At 47.3% G+C, this 19,923-nt stretch overlaps 1 long non-coding RNA gene across 1 annotated transcript in view; it reads left to right on the forward strand.

Annotated features, from left to right (window-relative positions):
- Nucleotides 1-13,538, forward strand: part of LOC149872559 (uncharacterized) — a 31,352-nt gene extending 17,814 nt beyond the window's left edge. Inside the window, exons 3-4 of the long non-coding RNA XR_016439773.1 lie at nucleotides 2,797-2,851; nucleotides 12,956-13,538. This is a non-coding gene — a long non-coding RNA (uncharacterized LOC149872559). The remainder of the gene's footprint in view (nucleotides 1-2,796; nucleotides 2,852-12,955) is intronic.
- Nucleotides 13,539-19,923: the final 6,385 nt, after the last annotated feature.

Consider the following 19,923-nt stretch of genomic DNA (forward strand, 5'->3'; position numbering starts at 1 on the left):
GAAAATCTGAGGCAGATTTTCCAAGTGCTCAGGACCCAAAAGTGAAGACAGAATTTCAGAGTATCTAATCCCTTCTTTGAGCACGTATGGGCCATATTTGCAAAAGCAGTTGGCTCTCAGTAATTTCAGCGCTCATTAACATTTATGTATGCATTCATTCTTTTATTCAATCATTCATTTAGTCAATTTATATGCCACCCTCCCCAACAAAGGTTTAGGGCAGCTGACAATAAGAGAACAGAATAACTTATAAAACACAAGAGCGAACGAAACAATTAGCAAACACAACATCGAATACCATCCCCCCACCTCCCCCCCAAAATCTTAGCCTAGCTTTGTTTGCTAAATGCTTACCCAGATAGGAAAGTCTTATAATGCATCCAAAAGATGTCCAGGCATAGACTCTGGGGAGCCTCAAGAGGAAAGGAGGTCCTGACCTGAGGAGAATGATTTCCCACCTGTTTTGCCACGTGGACTTTGCATACTGATGGTACCTTCAGGCAGTTGCTCTTGGCTGAATTTAAGGATCATGATAGGGTGAAAGGGAAAATGTGGTCCCTGAGGTACAAAGGGAGCAGATGGAGAGCTGAGCTCTTGTGAAAATCCCTAGTGAAGTGACTTCATCAACGTCCCATGCAGGGAGTGTGGTGTAGAACGAAAACTTTGGAGACAGCTCTTCTGAATCCCAAGTGAGTATTTTAGCCATAAAACCACCCCCAGTTATAGCTTCTTGGTCAAGACACAACTTTATGCCCTGATAAAAGGGACAAATCAGGACTGGGACTCAAGAGATTAGGGTTTTACTTTCAAATCTGTAACTGGGCTACTACGAAACTTTAGGGAAATCACTTTGCCCTCTGTGCCTCAATTTACTCAGCTGTGAAGTGGAATAATGACCCTAACCTATCACAGGAACTGTGCTATCAAAGCAATGAAAGTACTGTTACTGCTGCTGAACGTGGCAGTTCCCCTCAAGACTGAAAGGACAGCAACACCCATTTTAAAAAGTATGAACATACCTAAGTGGTCCAATCTGTTTGCAACATGCAGATTAATATCCCAGGCAGGAATTCCTGCTTTTTCCATTAAGGTCTGACAGGTCCTTTTAACACAAAAGTTTACTTTGGACCAAGTTGCTTGCCTAGCATTCATTCTTTCAAACATAATTAAAGCCAAGTTAATCATGTAGAGGCTGGAAGCAGGACAGACAATTTGACTTGAGATTTCAGCCTTAGGTTCATCCCAGGGCTGTGGAGGGAGAAGAGAAACATGCCCTAAAGTCCAGAATCATAAAGGTGTTTAGCCACTTTTCTGCTGCGTACTGCAAGGCCCAAGTATGGTAACTCACGGTACAGACAGAAATGCAGCTCCTCAGTCCAACTCATGGCACTTTGAAGAAAGTGCCAGGAGCTAGATCAATTCTCCTGAGCCAACAGAGGTTAGCTGTTGGGTTGTGAGGGTGGAGGGTTGGGTCCAATTTGGAGCTGATCCAGGGAGACAGGCTGCTTCTCTGCGCCTCTCTCCCCTAGTTTTGCCCCATCCTTGCAGCTCCAGTGCTGTCTCAGGATGGATGGGGGAAGGCAGAGAAGGGAGGTCCATTTGGGGGGTTCCCCAGCCATATTGATGTGGGGGGTGGATTGAAGCCCCCCATCCCACCCTCCAGCACCAGCTGGGCAACCCCCAGAACAAGTCCCCTCCACTCCCTTTCCCCTACTCCCATTCTGAAAAAAAAAAGGGCAGGGAGCAGAGCTGGGCTATGTCAGCCTAGCCCTGCTCCTGACGGATGCAGACAGAAATTAATGAAGGTGCTCCATTTTGGAGCATGTTCATCTGAATCCTTATTCAGTTTTTTGCAGGACCGGGCCCTTTTAAACTGGTCTGCAGCTGTGCACTTGTGTTTGGTTACAGCTGTAGATTGCTTTCGGGGGACAGATGGGCAAAAACTATCATGCCTGTCTGCGGCCTCAGATGCTGGAGACCCCCCATCCTAGCTGACCTCGCAGGGCATGTCTGCTCTGCTTCCCTCGTGCTCTCTAGACTGCTGCTGAAAAGTCGTAGTATGCTCTGGGGACACCCTGTATCACCTTTCTCAAGCATGCCAGAGACAGAGATCATGAAAACAATGACCCTACTGCCTCAGTCCTGGGTCTGGAGTACATGGAGTTGGAGGAGTTGTGGGACTTATTTTCTGGAAGCAGTCTTGCCAGCAAAGTAGTAGCAGTGTAGACATGCCCTAAACAGGGGTGAGGCTGAATTTGGGTGCATTTCTGAACCACTTTGGGTTGCCTTCATAGCGCAAGCCCCTATGCTTTAGGTGTTAGGATGGTAGGTATTAGGATGCCAAAGCAGATTGGTTGGCCATCTGCCAGCGGATAGATGAATGAATCCATCACCATCCACAGAACATGCAGCTTGACAGCTTCACCACAAGGACTGGAAGGAGCCTCAACCAGGAGCTCAAAAGTCAATAACGGCTGATCGGTGCAAGCACCTACTGAAGGGACCTCCCTATCGCTCACCGAGCAATGCCACTCCTAGACAGACTGTGGCTGCCAGTTCAAGGGGTAGATGGGTCTGTCAGGCAACCAGCCAAACTGGAGTTCTGCCCGTGCAACTCTGTGGCATAGTCTGGGCATTTCCACCAGCCTTGCTAGGAGTGGTAGAGCAGGTGGAACGGTAATATCCAGACTTACAGTGGATTAGGGTACTAGGTGTCAGGGGATGTTCATTCCCACCAATGTTGGAGAAAGCCATTGTCCCGCCTCTTTTGACAAACACTGTTTTTTTTCCTTAAAGCTCCAGCTCCTGGAGCCATGTGATAATCCGAGACCTTCAGTTTTCAGTTGTAGAGGTGAGCTTGAAAACAAATGATGGGGGTCCAAGCCTGAATGCAAAGGAAAAAACCTGATTGTGATTCTTTAGTTGATCCCATGTTTGCGGGGGATGCAAACCTTGCCTCTGGGTTTGCATTCAGCCATCCTGCTCTCTGTCCCAAGCACATCCTGTTGATGTTAATCCGCTGAATTTGTGCTGTGAGGCAAACGAGGTATTTTAAGACTGCTCGGCATTGGATGAAGTTGCCCTTTGAATTTTTTGGCAAGGCAAAGCAGGAAGCTCTTGAAAGAATCCTGAGTTTGCTAAAACATTAATGGAACAATCTGCCAAACCCTTGGAAATGTGCCCCGTAGGCATCCCGGAGAATGTCCAGGGAACATGTGCATGACTATGGGTGAGACTCATCTGATATTTTCCACTGACAAGGCCTTGCTGACTGGTACTGCCATAACCCCCCTGGCAGATAGCTAGGATTAGCCATCATAAACAATGGAATATCTTAGTCCACGATGAGCTATCTGATGCCAAGCCAGGAAGTTCCCAGTGCTCATGAAGGAGCGGTTTGCTTTATGAGACAGCTCCCACAGAGAAACCCTAATTCCTCCCACCAGATATAAAAGGAGTTAAGCATGCAGCTCTTCATAGAGTGAATAACTGGTATCTTAGTCGGGCTGGTGTTAGGGGCCTTACCGTTAATGAGGGCAGTGTTCCCTGCTAGATAGAGCATGGCATGTTTTCTGGGTGGGTGCCTGTGGAAAGGTTTTCTGCCAGATCTTTAACTGTAGTAGTGCGGGAAGGAGAGAAACCAATTGTACATCTATTGCCCTGAGAAAAGCTTTGTTGCATAAACTGAGGCCGGTTGTCAGATGCCAGCTTGGCTCAGCATATGGGGCGACCTGCCTGTTGGAAGAGGGACTGAATAGCTGCTCTGTCAGGGTAGCGTTTGATGAAAGGATCAGAAACAAACCATGCAGCGAATCTAGCCACTCCGGCGAGGAGGCTGGGGAGAACCGTTCAGCTCCAGAAACAGTTTAGCATTGGCACGTGACCCTGCAGATCTTTGTCTCTGCTACCAAATGAGCAGAGCTGCTGTGCAATTGCAGATACACCCTCATTAAACTGCAGGAAATGCTGTGTGGCACCACTGTTATTGCTTAATTACAGAAGCTGATTGCTGTAGGCTACAGGGCACAAAATTCATGGAGCAAAACTCCTGACATGGTACATGGCCAGTAAGCTCCCTGGTAAGTACCGCTAATGCTGAGACTGTTCCATGGTTTATCTGATATAATGTATATTGTGCCATCAGTTTTGAAGCAGAATCCCTCTTGATTTCAAAGGGGAGTTCTCGTTAAAAAACATTGGCATATAGGGTCCTATTTAGTTACAAAGCGAACGTAGATTTCTGGCTGGCTTTTAAACGGGAGGGTAGCCATGGGACTAAGCCAAACTATATTACAGTAGAGCTGGCTGTAAATGGCTTTCTTGCCATGTAAGAACTTCTGAGATGGCAAACCTTTTCCCATCTTGAATCGGGACAAGAAGGTGCAATCAAAAATCACAGGGTGTCTCACACACTGAACATCTGAAACAATCCAGATGGTGTTAATTGAAACACCTCATTTCCATACTTTGAAAACATTGGTTCAAGTTCAATTTTTTTCTTGTTTGCCATAAATGAATACAAATTTTGAAACAAAGCATATTTTCTTGCCTACCATACGCCTCCAAATAAGGCATGCACCTTGGTTTTGGAGAGTCAGAATGAAGGCAAAATGATTTTCCCAGATGATCTTTAGCATGATCTTTAGCTCACTCACCCTTCCTTCCAGTTTTAACCCTTTCAGAGCTGAACGGTCAGTCTCAACTGCTCTTTCCTGTTCAGCCAAAAGCTGAAACTATAGCTGCTGCTGAAGACTTGGAGTTCATAGGCAGATCTAGGATTTTGAAAATAGCTAAAAACAGTCTGTAAGCCTGACAAACAAGAAGAAAGACCAGAATTAGCTAACCAACAGAAAAACTGCTGAAGAAAGGATGACTTGATGAAGACCTTTACTGAGAAACAGTCATTAATATTTGTGGAGTAGTTATAATGAGCCATGAATTCAACTGACTCATTCAGCACCGCCTGAATAAAATGGCACTGCTGTTGCCAGGCAAGTGGTTTTAAACATTAGGTGGAGCACGGATCAACGGTGACATAACTATATAACTGCATACCTTATATCTGGCCCTGCTGGGCTGCACCATCTCTCCATGTAGTTGTCAGAAAGAAGAGAAGGAAAAGAATTAGAAAGCATCTTGTAGTATCTCCATGCTTTTATCCAGGGCAGAAAATCTGCTTCCCTGCTTAAGGCTTGGAACCCAATTTTTGCTAATTTGGGGGGGGGGGGAAGGGGGCAGGGGAAGGTATGCGAGTAAACATACCTTAATTTTGACCTCAAATGCAGAAACTTTTTGAGAATGTTGCACAAAATGTTTTAACAATATCAAATCCTTCTTTTTGTTTGTTTGTTTTTCCCGTCAGCAAATCATTAAAACTCGCTGGGCGCATCTCCACCCACTGCACAGTTGTTACCACGCAGTCATTTCATACGTGCATACGCAAGTGCTAAATGACTGTGCTGTAACCAGCGTTACTGCACAGTACCATCACCACACTTATTTCCCCAATGCTATTGTGCAGTATCATCGCTGCACGGTTAGTACTGGCAGTGCTACTGCATGGTAGCAACAAATTAAGGTGCGGTATCTTATTGCTTTTGCACCAGAGCATCTTGTGTACACACCCCAATGGTTTCCTGCACGCGGTTTTATGTCAGATGCATCAACGTTTTCTAACAAAAAAAAGTTTGGGCACTGATTCCCTCACCTCATTCAGGTCCATTAGCTCAGATTTCTTGCACTTTTTTTCTGAAGTGCCTGGTGCTGGGCACTCTTGGAAACAGGTTGCTGGACTAGTTGGGCCCTGGGTTTGATCGTGTATGGAAATTCCCATGTTCCAAACGTTTTCTAACTTTTGGGACATTTAGATCAAGACTGAAATTTTCATCTTGCTCTGTGCTTTACCATGAACCAATACTAGGATCTAAAGCACAGGCCATGTTATTGGAATTTAGGACCAGATTAGGCAGATATTTGGCTAGATTGGTTTAGTCTGGGATTTTCCTGCCTTAGACAGGGGGCTGGGCTACATGACCTCCCAAGGCCCCTTCTAACCCTACTTTGCTGTGTTTCTATGATGCTATGACCTGCAAAACCCCAGATTGAAGTCAGGATCTGGTTCTATCACAGCCATACGGAGCCGTTGCTTTGTAACCTGCAGAACGTTCAGATGCCCGCTTCGAAGTTTGTTCTTGGTAAAAACAAGGCTGGAGCTTTCACAGAAACCAGGATTCCTAGCACCTCCTGCTTTCTCGTGTTGTGCCTCATGGACTTCAGTCTTCCTGCATGAGCCCAAGGAGTTTAAGGGCATAAACATGGGGACAGAGGAGACTTGGGTGGATGAGACTCTCTGCTCCAAGCAGCACAGGAGGCCCCAGGAAGGCAGCCTGATGAAACATGCCCACAGCTGTGACATCTGTATTTATTCCTCCTCCCTATACAAGTTATCCCCTATTTATTCATAGTTTCTAGGGTCGGAACAATCATCAAGTCTGACCCCCTGCCCTTGGCAGGAATGACTGCTGGTATCATACTATCCCAGCCAGATATCTATCCAACCTTCTTTTGAAGACCCCCAAAGTACGGGAGAGCACCACCTCCTTTGGGAGCCCATTCCAGATCCTGGCAGCCCTAACTGTAAAGTAATGCCTCCTGATATCATTTGCTTGTGTTGAATACTCCAGTGGGCTTACTGCTTCACAAATCCACGGGCCTTACCGGAGATCTAAGGGCCAGAAGGACCCATTAGAACAGTAGATTGCTGTATTCTCTTTAGCGGGCCCTTGGCAAACAAACTTGTGGGCCCAGGGCCCGTCAAGACACCCCTCCCCACCCTGTTGCTGCCACCTGCAGGGAGTGGGGCTTGGAGCTGGTGCTAGGAAGCAGCTGTGGCAGGATATGCCTAGCTTGGCTATGTGTTAATCCAGCCCTGCCTGTATTATTAGGATCATTTGGAGCTGAAGGGTGTTGGCATTGTCAAAATCACTCCCAAAGAGGAGTTTTGTTTCTTTGCTTGCCCAACAAATCTATCAGTCAACTTCCCGCTTCCTCCTCCCACAAAAAAAACAAACCAAGCCACAGAATGATTGACATGATCTTCCTGCCTGCAAACAAATTAAAAGCTGAGGTCCATGTGATCTCCATAAGGGTGTGTACAGAAGTTGCTTTTTTCACCCTTTCAAGTGCTTCATTGCTGTGACTTAACAAACGTGCACAGCTTTACAGCACTTTATAGGTATGGTACTTTAAACTGACCCTTGTTAAATGAGGTATGAAATTTGAAGTGCTGTATTTTACAACTCTTTAGGAATCTACAGCATTTTAAATAACTTCTGCGTGCTGGTCAAATTTCTGGAGATTCTGCCACTATCCTATGGGACCTTGTATGGCTGAGGACCAGAAACTTGGAGCAGGCCTGCTGTCTGGCCTTGTGGCAGATGCAGTGTCTACTCCCATGCTGTGGGTGGGACACACACACATCGCTCCCCTAGGACCCTGCATGGCTGAGGACCAGATATTTGGAGCCAAGCTGTCATCCTGGGTGAGAGCTGCTGCCCAGCCTGTGGCAGAATTGGTGCCTGCTCCTAGTGCCGGCAAGGTGGGAGGGATGGGTGGGGGATGAAGGGGGTTGGATGAGAGGCTGAGCGACAGCCTCTCATCCCAGCTCTGCCATTTCCACTGGCCTGCTGCTGTGTACCATGTCCTGCAGCCCCAGGCAGCTGCAGAGAACCCCTGCCTCCCAGTCTCGAAAATGCAGGGAGGCTCAGACCCCCGCCCACAACAAACACCACACTTCTGTCATGTTTACAAGTGCTGTAACTTTATAGAGCTATAAAAAGTGCTCTAAATGACAGTATTGTAAAACGTGCAAGGAGCACTTCTGTACACACCCTAATATTTACAGCTTTAGTCTTCCCCTCTGTTGGAACCTGCTGTCTTGCACCTCCATGTAGCTGCCTGAATGCATTTGCCTACAGAGTTGTTAGTTAAGAAGGCACCCATCCTGTAACCAGCTCCGTTTGGGCAGACCCTCCCCGCCCCCTGCCCAAGTCAGTGGCTCAGGGCAGGGGGCTAGGCTCCAGCTGCAGGGAGTAGCATGCAGAATGAGAGCTGCAGATTGTTTCTGGAATGACCTGTACCTGCAAACTCACAGGTAGAGAAAGGGGATTCAAAATCAGCCCTTGATGTTGTTGGCTTGCTCCATGTTCCAGGCACAGTTTAAATAACTGCATTTAGAATAATAAGAAAGAAAACATTTAGTTAGTCTTTTACTGGGGGTTGAGAAGTGCTACAGCCAAAGATCCAAGCGCCGATTCACTGCTGAGGCTGTCCCAAACATTTTTAACAAGCGCTTGTGGCTGCTGCACCAGCAAATCTACTGCAGTAAGGAGGATCCCTATTTAGTTTGCAACTGCAGAGCTCTCTGCCACTGCAGAGGACACTGTTGCAAGGCAGGAGGAACTGGGGAAGGAGAGAGACAGTGCATGTTTTTAAAACATCCCATTTCATGTGCTTCCAAGCACTCAACAGCATCATTTGCGCAGCTGTTTCTCAATAGCGGCACGTCTTTTCACCTGCTTAATGACAGTGAGAATTAATAATTAGCAGGTATGTCGTAACATCCCAGGCTGAAAGCATTATCCAGGTTAGGCAATGGCCATGCAGAGGGTAAAACCCGGGGTTTTAAAGATTAGGCAAATTAAAGAAGCAAAATACCCATTAGATCATAATTTCTCAGGTATGAGGGCAGTGTTGTTTCCTGCAGCATATGGCTTCTGCTTATTCAAAATCTGTTTCCAGTTACTCAACCCAGGAGGCTGATAGCATGGGTGTGTTTACCGGCAAGACTAGATGAGTCACAGCCACATGAACGTAACAGTGCAGGCCTTCAGAGGGGGAATGTTTTGCTACCCACATATTTTAAGTGGGTACGACAAGGGCAGGACAGATGGCCAATCCCCCTTCTTAACATACTGGTCGATCAAGCCTGGAGGCTGAAGTTAAACCCTACCTTAAGGCCCAAAGGAGGTGAGCTCTGGTGTCCCATGTGAACGATCAAGATTCCTGCCTGTATCGAACTCCTCCCTCATCCTCACAGCAAACGCTACTCCTTGTCCAGAGGAGCCAGGCAGCAGAAAACAATTCCATCCTGGGACGCATTTTGTGGTCCTCGACTTTTCCTTTGTTCTTCATCCAAGGACAAACTGAGACTTTTCAATATTTTCCATGAAAATAAATACAACAAACCACCAGCCTGGTGGTTCGTCTACTGACTAGGAATGGGTCAGACACAGGTCCAAGACCCCGCTTTACTTTGCAAAGGCTAGAAACTGGGGCTTAGTCTGCACTAAGTAAAGCACACCCCGCCACCAGTGGAAGTCTGTTTGCAAACCTGCCTATGTGGACACAGATCGGCCCTAGAAGAAGGCGTCCACCAAATTTCTTCTGCTGTCCTCTATCAGAGGGCCTTGCTGACCAAGTGCTGATGCCACAGCTAAAGCAGCTGTAGCCCCTGTACCATAGACATAGGCTTGATCTTCCTCTCAGCCCAAGTGAATGTCCTCACCATTAAGTCGGTCTTTCTTGTGGAAGTTGGTCTGCTTCATAGAAGTAATTCAATACCCGTTGAATCAGAATGAGAATCACATACCACAAGGACTCAGTCTTGGATATCCCATGTCCCAGGACAGTTTTTTAATTACTAGGCTATTGGCGACTGGCGTTATGTTGGCTGGGAAACCAGTGCCATGACTTACTGTATTCAAACAAAATCCCTTAGTCAATAGTTCCCTAGAAGTCTCTACATGACATCACAACACCACACCTTGAGGGAAATGACTAAAATCAAATCTAGGTTTACTCAAGATAGCTCTCAAACTGGCTTACTATGTGGTTTGAAGTTTAGGTGTAAAGTCCATTCTCAAACTTTTGCTGGGGAAACCACAAACCAGGTCCTCCAGTGAAAGTGGTGCATGAGCAATTCATTCACCTGACATTGGGAAAGGATAAAAACTGAACAAGTGGGACAGGAGCCACAGAGCGGACAGGGGGACAGCTATGGACACCCAGTGAATACGCAATGTCCTTTTATTTTAATAATGTCGTGGACCTGATGCTCTGATCTGTTAAAATAATGTTATAATTTGGCATTTACTGTCATGACTATAAAACCAACCTAGCTCGAGTCAACACCTCTGGGACCTTCTGAAATAAAAGCTAAAAGAGTAAAGCCACATCCTAACAGCATGCCTTCCACAACTGGCAGCAATGCCCTCAGATACGCTGCATGGCTGCATTAGCTGTCTCTTGAACTGATTGGCCACATCAGCGTGGTACTGCTGGTGTGCTAAGAAGCATGGGGCAGGCTATCTGGGACTATCAGTCAGCTGTGGTAGTTAGCCTACCTGCAACACCACATGCGTGTGGCTATACTTGGCGTGGTGCAGAGTGCTTGAGGGCACTGCTGCCCAGCCGGGGAAGTGTGCCATGTAGCTGTGCCCTCAATGTCCTAGGCAGAAGCAGTTCTAGACTTTTTAACCTCAGCCATTAAAGGAGGGAAAGGTCTGTACTGGCTCACAGGGGGGTTGCAGCTCTGATTTTTTCACATCTGTGATCCCGAGGAGGCACTGTTTGACATTTGCTGCACTGCCTACGGCTCATGCCAATCCATTCCCAGCTGCTTGCTAATGGGAATACCGGGAGATAGCTGAGAACCCCGAGGCCAAATAAAGAGCAACAGGGGGCTGAGGTTGGAAGGTGATTTGAAGGAAAGCAGCTGCCAGCTGGAGCATGGAAGGAAATCCAAGAGGACTTGTGTAAGAGCTGTGTTTATCTGAAGCCAGGGGACTTTACCAGGCCTAGGGGAGCATTCCTTGGTGGTTAGTCCCAATTAATGCTGCCTGGATGCAGCTGTGTGGTCATCCTGGTTTTCACCCTGCCTGGATAGCTGAATTTCTTCCCTGCGTGGACATGAAACAAGCACAGAACCGATCGTAGTCCCCTTGTGAAACAGTGGCAGATAAAAGCCAGGATGCAAGGCAGTTTGAATGCACTGAGGGCTTGAGCTTGCAAGATGCAAAGCAGGCAGCAATTCTAATAAAAAAGCAAAGGCAGAGCACAAAGTCAGGAGGGAGCAGGGGATTTGCTTGCTCAGAGCATGACTTTGGTGCTTCCCCATGGCTAGAAGGTGTCAGTATCTAGGAAGAGTGGTAATTATAACTAATTAGTACCTAGATACCCCAAGTGAGATCAAACCCCAAGGTGCAAAGCACTGTATACACACAGAAGGAGAGCAAGACTCCAGCCCTGAAGAGTTTACAATGTAGCTAGAACAAGAAGCTCAAGGAGGGGAAGAAAGCAATTAGCCTTGGCTGACATATGGGGCACTGAGGCAGACAGACATTGGTTGAGTTGCTCGTGGTCATGTAGGTGACCAGTCCAGAGCTTTGAACACAAGACCATCTAAAGACTAATGAGTTTTAGGCAGAAGGTAGGACAGGGCAGCACAGAGGCATAACAAGCTCTTTCAGCGCCTGGGGCTGAGGGGAATTGTATTGATCACTGGAACACAGCGGTGGGGGTAAGAGGTGGGGGAGACGGAGAGGAGTCTTACCTGCCAGGGCTCTCCTCACTTGAGTGGCAGCTGCTATTGCTGCTGCTCATCTCTTAGCAACATCAGGTTAGGCCAAAAGCTCAGGCAGCAACGTGGGCTCCGAGGGGCTGCTCCTGGTGCCCCATTCAACCTCATGCCCCGCCCCTTGGGGCAGGGCCGTACCTCCCTTGCAAAAGCCTCTGGAAGGAGTCATGGAGTGCATCTACCCGGCTCAGTGCTCACTGCAGGAAAGACTCCTTTGGACAGAAGGGGCCATACTGGCACCACTTTTAAGTTGGCACCTGGAACTGGTGCCCTCTCACCCTGCCCTAGTTATGCCACCTAGGGATGGCACCTTAAAGACTAACTGGTTCAGAAATGTGAGTTTTCCTAGGCAACAACCTACTTTGCTGGGGGCTAACATATCACAGTATCTGACACAGTGGGCACGTCTACACGTGTATTAATGCACTTTTCCTAATGTACATTAAATTTAGTACCTCTGGGCACTTTTTTAAATACGCTTTGGGGGTGGGGAGGGAAGCGACACTTTAATTAGCGTGGCTCCAAGACCTGCTCTAACTAAAGCACCATGGCGTCTCGTGTATCAGCATCCCTGCACTTAAAAATGGTGGTGGGAGCACTTGAACTAAAGCTTGCTCGATAAGCTTTGGTACAAGTGCCCCACTGCCATTTTTGGAGCCCCAATTAATTGGGTTTGCTCTGACACACTGGAATTCCAGCGCATTGGAGAAGATGCCACGCTCGTGTATAGGTTCCCTCCAATGTGAGGTACTAAATGAATGTGCATCAGGCTGCCCTAATGCGCAGTACCCAAAGCGCACATTTTTAAGGGACGCTTAATGCACAATAGCTTATTTTCCTGTGCATTAGCATAATTGCACAGTAAAATAAGCTACTGAGCATTAAAGTGCACATGTAGACACAGCCAGTAGGCTGTATCTGCGAGAGCTCATGCCTGTCTGCACCATTTAGTCTCTAAGGTGCTATCCTACCTACTCTTCTGCCTGACTTCAGATGAACATTGCTAACTGTTTTGTGGGATTTTAATGCTGCTAGTTAGCCAGAGGATCTTGCTGAAAATAAAGTCAGGGTAGTGTCTTTCAGACTGTCCCTGTGGAGAAGCTACCATGCTTCTCTCTCGTTCTCTCCCTATTTCTTTTCTTGCTAATGCCGTGTGGAAACAGCAGTCTGGTAAAGAATTCCTCAGCCCTGCTTGCACTCGTAACCTGATATATGGCACTGCAGATTGTTGTGGTGGGTTTATGCCGATATCACAAAGATTTATGACTGTGGAAGACAAATAAACACTGCATGTCCCTCCCCTCTCACTTCTTTGTATAGTTCTCCTGATTAACACAGAAAGAGGAAACGTAACGGGACGGGTACGTGAAACAACGGATTCTATGGGAATCAGCCGGCGATCGTCATGTCAACGTGTTATTTGTACACCGGCTTCTGGGATTACAAGACTCTAGGACATATTATAGAACTGTCCAGGGCTACAGGTCTTTTTGTCTCAGATCAACACGGCTACCAAGTACACCCCTGAAACATGGAAAATGCTGAATTTTAGCCGATTTTGGATTTTAAACGTCAGTGCAGAACAAGAAGGAAGTTTTTTTACCTCCCTGCCTGCCATCTGACACCTCCAGGGAAGGACTTCTACCTGATCATCACATCACAGAGCTACTCAACACAGCTCACAAAGACACTGTCATGGACCCAGAGGGACAGCCTTCCATCTTCAGTTCCCCCTGTGCAAAAATGAAGTTTATTTCCTACCTATGGGGACTTTTTTTTATCATCTTGTACCATCTACACTTTCCCCAGAGCCTGACAAAGGGACTTTGATCCTGAAAACTTGCAGAAAAGATCGGTTTCTTGCCATTTTCCAGCTGGTCTAATAAAAGGTATCATTTTGGAACCAAGAGTTCTAGTATTTTGCAGGACTATAGAAGACGTTTGTCCACTCACAGGCACGTTCTCACTTATTTCATGCATGCATCTGTCTAATAAGCTTAGAGTGTAACCAAAGGTTTGTTAACCAAAGGTGTATTAGGACAGCAGAGAATCTGCATCTTATTACAGGAGTTAACACACAGCATTCACCGTCTTGAATCTAGAAGTGGATTACAGCTCCCAAACGAGCTCTACCTGAGCTCTGATAATATTCAGACCCAGACCTCAGCTTTGTCACTCAGCCGGGTGTCTACTTAAAAAGGACTTCAAGGTCGAATGAGCTTTTCACAAGACAATACCAATTAAGTCTTGGGGCATGAGTTACGGTTTCATGGAGAATGCAGAGAAGTCCCCTGTTCAGTGGTCGTGGTCCTTGTTTCCCAAGAGAGCCTGTAGTCTTCACCTCTCTGTGACTCAGCTCCAGGAAACTCTGCTCAGACAGTCCTCCCACATACTGCCACATTCCTTCTGGTTGCACCAGGCCAAGATTTCATTTGCTCTGTTAAGTCTGTTTATTGGCTCAAAGAAGGTCTGTTTTTAATCTTTTACCTTCAATTTTACTTGAGGCAAATACACAAAAGTCAGACTCAACTGATGTTACAAAGCTGCACTGAATTAGAGACTTAAAAGTTAAGACTTTCTAAAGAGACTCTTAATTAACCCTGAGTAGGGGAAAATGGACACATTTACTGTGGGACAAAAGGGGGTGTCAACATGCTCTTACAGTGACCAGGGGCGGGCAATTATTTTGGGCAGAGAGCTACTTACTGAGTTATGGCAAGCCATCGAAGGCTGCATGATAGGCAGCCAGGGGCAGATAAATATTAATTTTCTAAATGTTTTAGGGGCCCCGTGGGCCAGATAGAACGGCCTGGCAGGCCACATCTGGCTCCTGGGCTGCATTTGCCCACCCTGTCTTACACTATGACAAGTAGAAGCTAAATCATGATAAGTAGCCCATCTTTGATTCCAGGCTAAGCTATCTTAGGTTAGCTTCCACCAACTTGAGAGTAAGCATAGGCACTGGGGCAGTTACGGTGGGGTAGCAGACACCACAACAAAAGACTTCCTCTTTTCTGCCCCTTTAACTCCATGCTATACTCTTCATAAAGCCATTGTCCTAGAGGCAGTGGTCTAGTGGGAAGGGCACCGGACTGGCTTTATGACATGTGATTCTACTTTAAAATCTTTCCAGCTCATTCTCTGATCTGCTGTGTGACCTTTGACCTATGCCTCAGTTTCCCCTTGTATCTCGTCTTCTTTATTTTAGATGGTAAGATCTTGGAGTGGGCCTCCCAGCCTAGCATGGAAATTTGCTGGGGACTTAATGACACAGCACTCTCTCTGCAGATATTCAGTTATCCTTAGATACATCTCTCTATCTCAGGGGTAAGCAGTTATTTGGGCTGGGGGGCTCCTTAAGAAGTTTAGTGAGCTGTTGTGGGCTGGGAGGGCGGTGCTGATATGGCTTGACATGGTGCAGAGGCGGGGAGGACGGCAATTGGACCTATCTGCCCCTGGGCCATCTGCTCTGGAGCCACCACTGGGGATGTTCGATGAAGCGGGCAGGTGGGCAGATGGGGTCTCCATGGCTATCAGCCTGGGACCTGCACAGGCAGTGTGTTGAGCCAGGAGGATGGGATGGGGCCACAGGGAAGTGGGAAGGGCCATCTGGGAGCAGGATGGGTGGCTGAGGCTGGCACTGGGGCTGGGATTGCAGGGTGGTGACAACACGGGGCTGGGCCCAGGCCAGAGCCACTATCCATGATCTGCTTCCCTCATGCCCCTGCATGCAGAACCAGCGCCCATTGTAGGGAAATGCAGGAAGCACATCACAGCTCTGCACTGGGCCCCGGCCCTGTGCTGTCACCGTCCTGCAATCCCGACCCCAGCCAAGCCCCTGCCTGCCCATCCCACTCCCAGCTGCTGTTCCCCACCTGTCCACGGCCCCATCCCATCTGCCCAGCTGATCGTGCCCTGCCCGCGGGGGTCCCAGCCAGTCTCCCAGAAGACCTCACCTGCCCTCTCTGCCCAGCGCTCCCAGTGGCGAGTACAGGGCAGACTGGCTGCAGCAGCCAGGCAAACAGTCTGGCCGTCGTGCCACCCCACACACCCGGGAGTGATGGCACTGGCCACATGCACCACGACCTGGGCTGCTTTCCACACCTGGGTTGGGCAGGGTCAAGGGACCTGCCACAGGCTGGATAAAATCCCTTGGTGGGTCGGATATGGCCCGTGGGCCATATTTTGCCCACCCCCACTCAATGTCCATACAGGTAGGGTTAGACATAAAAAACGTGACGGCTGGTCTTCACCTGTATAGAAAGCGTGTCCTCGGTTTCACAAATGAGCACTCCTTTGCTCTTTCGCTTCCTGTCCTGTGTTCAGACTCTGAATCATGCTTCTTCTTTCCTGTGAAATGCGTGTGCGTCTGTGCTCTCCTGCTCCCCTTTCTAGATTCTGCTTGCTTTTCAGAACACGTTTCCATAACATAGATCAGCCTGGTCTGCTCCTTCCCAGCTGGGTTTCATCTCTTTTATAAAACCCTTGGCATCCAAGGGTCTGCATTTTTTGCAGACGAGGGCATCCTAGAGAGAGGCGATGGCACATTGGAGCCCCTGGACCATGTGAGAAGGAAGTCTAGAAACCCAGAGATGTTGAGTCTGCACAACTGCAAATGGGGTCAGATGTAGGTGCCAGACCTCAGGGACTCAGAAAAGAACCACCTAGCAACAGTGAAGTTATATCCCGGCTTTTTCCTTTTCTACCAAATGTATCAGGCAGCAAGAGGCTATTCAAGCTTTTACCACTCTGGAGAAGTAAAGACTCAGAGAGGATTTGATGACAGCCTTCAAGTACATGAAGGACAATTATAAAGAGAAGGGTGACAGATTGCAGGGGACAGAATAAGACAAACAAGTCTAAAATGCAGCCAGGGAAATTAGGGTGGATATGAGGAAGTAGTTCTCACTATGAGGGTGCTTAAGCAACAGAACTGATGATGATGATGACCTAGAGGACTTGTGGGATCTCTATTCCTGGAAGTTTCTAAGAGCAGATTAGACAAACACTCAGAGGAAATATTTTAGACAGGACTGATCTTGCCTTGAGCAGAGAGATGGATTAGATGACCTCCAGAAGCCCATTATTCTACAAAAATTCGCATCTGAGAGTTCCAGCAGGTATTGGCCAAGTCAGAAATTTAAAAAAACAATCAAAAAACCCTGCTTTGTAGCATAGTGTTCAGCATCTGGCATATGTTGTGTTGCCTTCAGTAAACAACTTTATTAGGGGAAAAATCATTCTTAAAAATTAACAGAAGCTCATTTCTGTGCAAAACAGCCCCAACAGGGTTGTCGGTGAAGACACCTGTGCGTCTCATTTTTGGAGTCACCCATGGGTTTCACTGAGGTTTCATTTGCTCAGTGCAACTTGCCTTTAAGACATCAAAGCAGAAATCTGTCATTGCTTAACACCAGCTTTGTTGCCAACGCCGGAATGAAAGGCCAGCAACCAACACTTAAAGCTCTGGGGATCTGTTAATTATTACGAAACTGGTTACAAAGAACTACAGTGCTATTAAATACATGAATCACAGCCCTTCTAATGCTATACTGATCCAAGCCAAGCTTGGCACATGGGGTTTAAATCTTCAAACATGTTACAGCTTTTATCTTCCTGCAGATTTACAGATTAGGGCTGAAGGTCATTTTATGATGTTATCATGCCTAAGCCCCTGCTTCAAGTCTGTCACCTAGACCTATTATATCGCTCTGTCGCCTGCACTCCCCCAGGTAAGCATGTGTGTCCTCCCCTCATCACTTTCTGAACATCTTGTTTGCATTGGCCCGTTAGCTAGTGCCTCCAAGTGGGGTCCAGGAGGCCAACACTGTGCCCCAGAGATGCCCTAACCTATCAGCACACACAGGGCTCCAGCTTCCTAGCAGCTGTGCGCACTTCCCTGGATGGAGCACTGGGCAGAGGTGGTTCTCTCTTGGCCTTGCACTTCTCTGTTCAGGATGAGGACAGACACAGCCCATTGCATTGCACAGCAGTGACCTGCAGTCCTCTGGTTATTAGCAACCTGCCACCAGTCCTGCCTAATGGGCAGTGTGCTGTCCATCTATTAAGTTAAAGAAGGGGTTGTTGAACCATCGCACCCAGAACCAAGACAAACCAAGGACATGCCTGCCACAGCTTCATTAAGCCACTTCCTTTGTCCTATGCTTTACAGTTTCAGAGTTATTTCCAAAAAAAGAAGTACATTTCAATGCTATCATAAAGTGTGCATATATTCGCCTTTATGGGGGAGACAGACAAAGGAGTCATGCGACTCGATCCCACTGCCTCCAGGAGAATCAGCTGCCTTTTACAGCTGGTACTCAAGGACATCCATGATTATGCAGGTCCCTGTTGTCCTCCTTGTCCAACAGACGCTCTGTGTCTCTGCTTCCTGACCACAAAGGGACAGATTGTTCCCCGCTCCTGCATTAAGCCTCACCAACTCCAGAACAGTTAAGATTTGGGACTTCCTTTCCGCATTGCACCACGAGCACGTTTCAGCCATCATTGATATTCCCAGGTTTTGACTCTACCAGGCGAAGTCGTACATTTGCGTGCTGCAGACGTTCCAGAGAGCAGATGCTGCATTAAAAGTCATGTCTCAGTTACTCTGAAATTTTCTCATTAGATCAATAGAGCTCCTCTGCTCTATTCCAGGCTACTTTCCACGTAAGTAATTTTAGAGAAGAGTGGGTCAGGGTTTTTGGTTTTTTTCTGCTGGCAACAAGATGCACTGGAGATTTTTAGATCTGGGGATGCAACAATATTCATACATGTCAAGAGGCTGATGGCCAGTGTCTCAAAGAATCTACTTCTGCTGCCATTTTCTTTTATTTTTTTGGACTTGGGAATCTTGTGTTTTAGGAAAAAAGGTGGAGGCTATTACAAACAGGTAAGCTGCAAAGGACAACACATGTGGAAAAGCAAAGTGGTTTCTCAGAAAGAGCACCAACTCAATCTTCTGTGCCTCTGAAGGGAAGATGCCAAACCCATGCATGATGAGCTTGTCTTTCAGACTGGCTTTGAAGGTCTGACAATGAGAAAAAATAGATCCTTTTTGCCAGTAAATTAAATAAATTTGCTTTGGAAACCACTGAGGCACAAACACAGATCTCAACAGTGTCTAAAAAGTCACTTACCAGAGAAGGGCCACTCTACAAAACCGTAGGCAACCAAGGCATCCTACCTCTTCCAATGCCCAACTGACCTGAAAAGCTTCCCCTGACATATCAGTTGTCCTGGAGACACCCTTACTATGCCATTAATGGTAGCAGTAATTAGGAATCAAGCAGAAAACCTAAGTAAAGTACCAAGACAAATGGCCTTCACTGCTGTGCATTTTAAACTGTGAGGCGAACTGTTCAGGGACTTTGCCTCATTAGTAACTAGCTTCACAGTAAGACAGACCTTCTCTACTTACCTTGCCTTTCCAAGTTCAGCAGGGCACAGTTTGATTTTCTGAAACAAATATATCAGCAGTGCCCAACCTTTTTGCCCCAAAGGTCAGATCTGGTTCATGGGCCTAATCCAGCTATGCAGTCCTTGTTCAGCTGGGGCACAATCTGGTCACAGGGGGCTTATAAATTAGGTGGTGGTGTGTGTGTGTGGGGGGATGGGTTGATGCCAGTGTTAATTGCCCGTTTTTCCGCTGCCAAACTTCCAGACCTGCAGGGAGCCGGACGGGTCAGAACTGGCCCACGGGCCGGGGGTCAGCCACCCCGTGTCAGATGATACATCCTTTCTCCCTTTCGGTGCAGGTGTGACTGGAGAGTCTCTACAAAGGCAGTGACACTAGGAAGAAACAGAGAAGCATCTTGTGGAGGGGGAAATGGAGAATATCCACACTGCTGACACTGACTTGTAAGACAATGCCCTTACCATAAACACTAAAATGGGTTTATTCTTATGGTTATTACCACATCTGTGAGCAGCAGTGGACACAGTCCAGAGGTTTCCATTACATCACACAGAATTGTATTAAGAACAACCACATCTAACTTGAATTGGTGCCAGCAGCTGATGTGGTTTGTGTTGAGATGGTACATGGGAGTATCCTATCCTTTAATAGCAGCCGTGCTCTTGCAGAGATCTGTGGCACTGCAACCTCAGTGTTACTCATCTCTACAGATTTCTCACACAAATACTGTCTGCGTGCAGCCTCCTCCCGAGACTCAGAATACACCCCAAGGCTGTTGCACTTAATCTGTAATTGGATGATGCAAAGCTAGCCTGAAGGTAACGTGTTCAAGGCACCGGTAAGATTTCCAGTGAGAATTAGGCTCTCAAGT

The sequence above is a fragment of the Crocodylus siamensis genome, chromosome 1 (genome assembly GCF_052110815.1).
Source record: "Crocodylus siamensis isolate JL-2025a chromosome 1, ASM5211081v1, whole genome shotgun sequence".
Taxonomy (NCBI): Eukaryota; Metazoa; Chordata; order Crocodylia; family Crocodylidae; genus Crocodylus; species Crocodylus siamensis.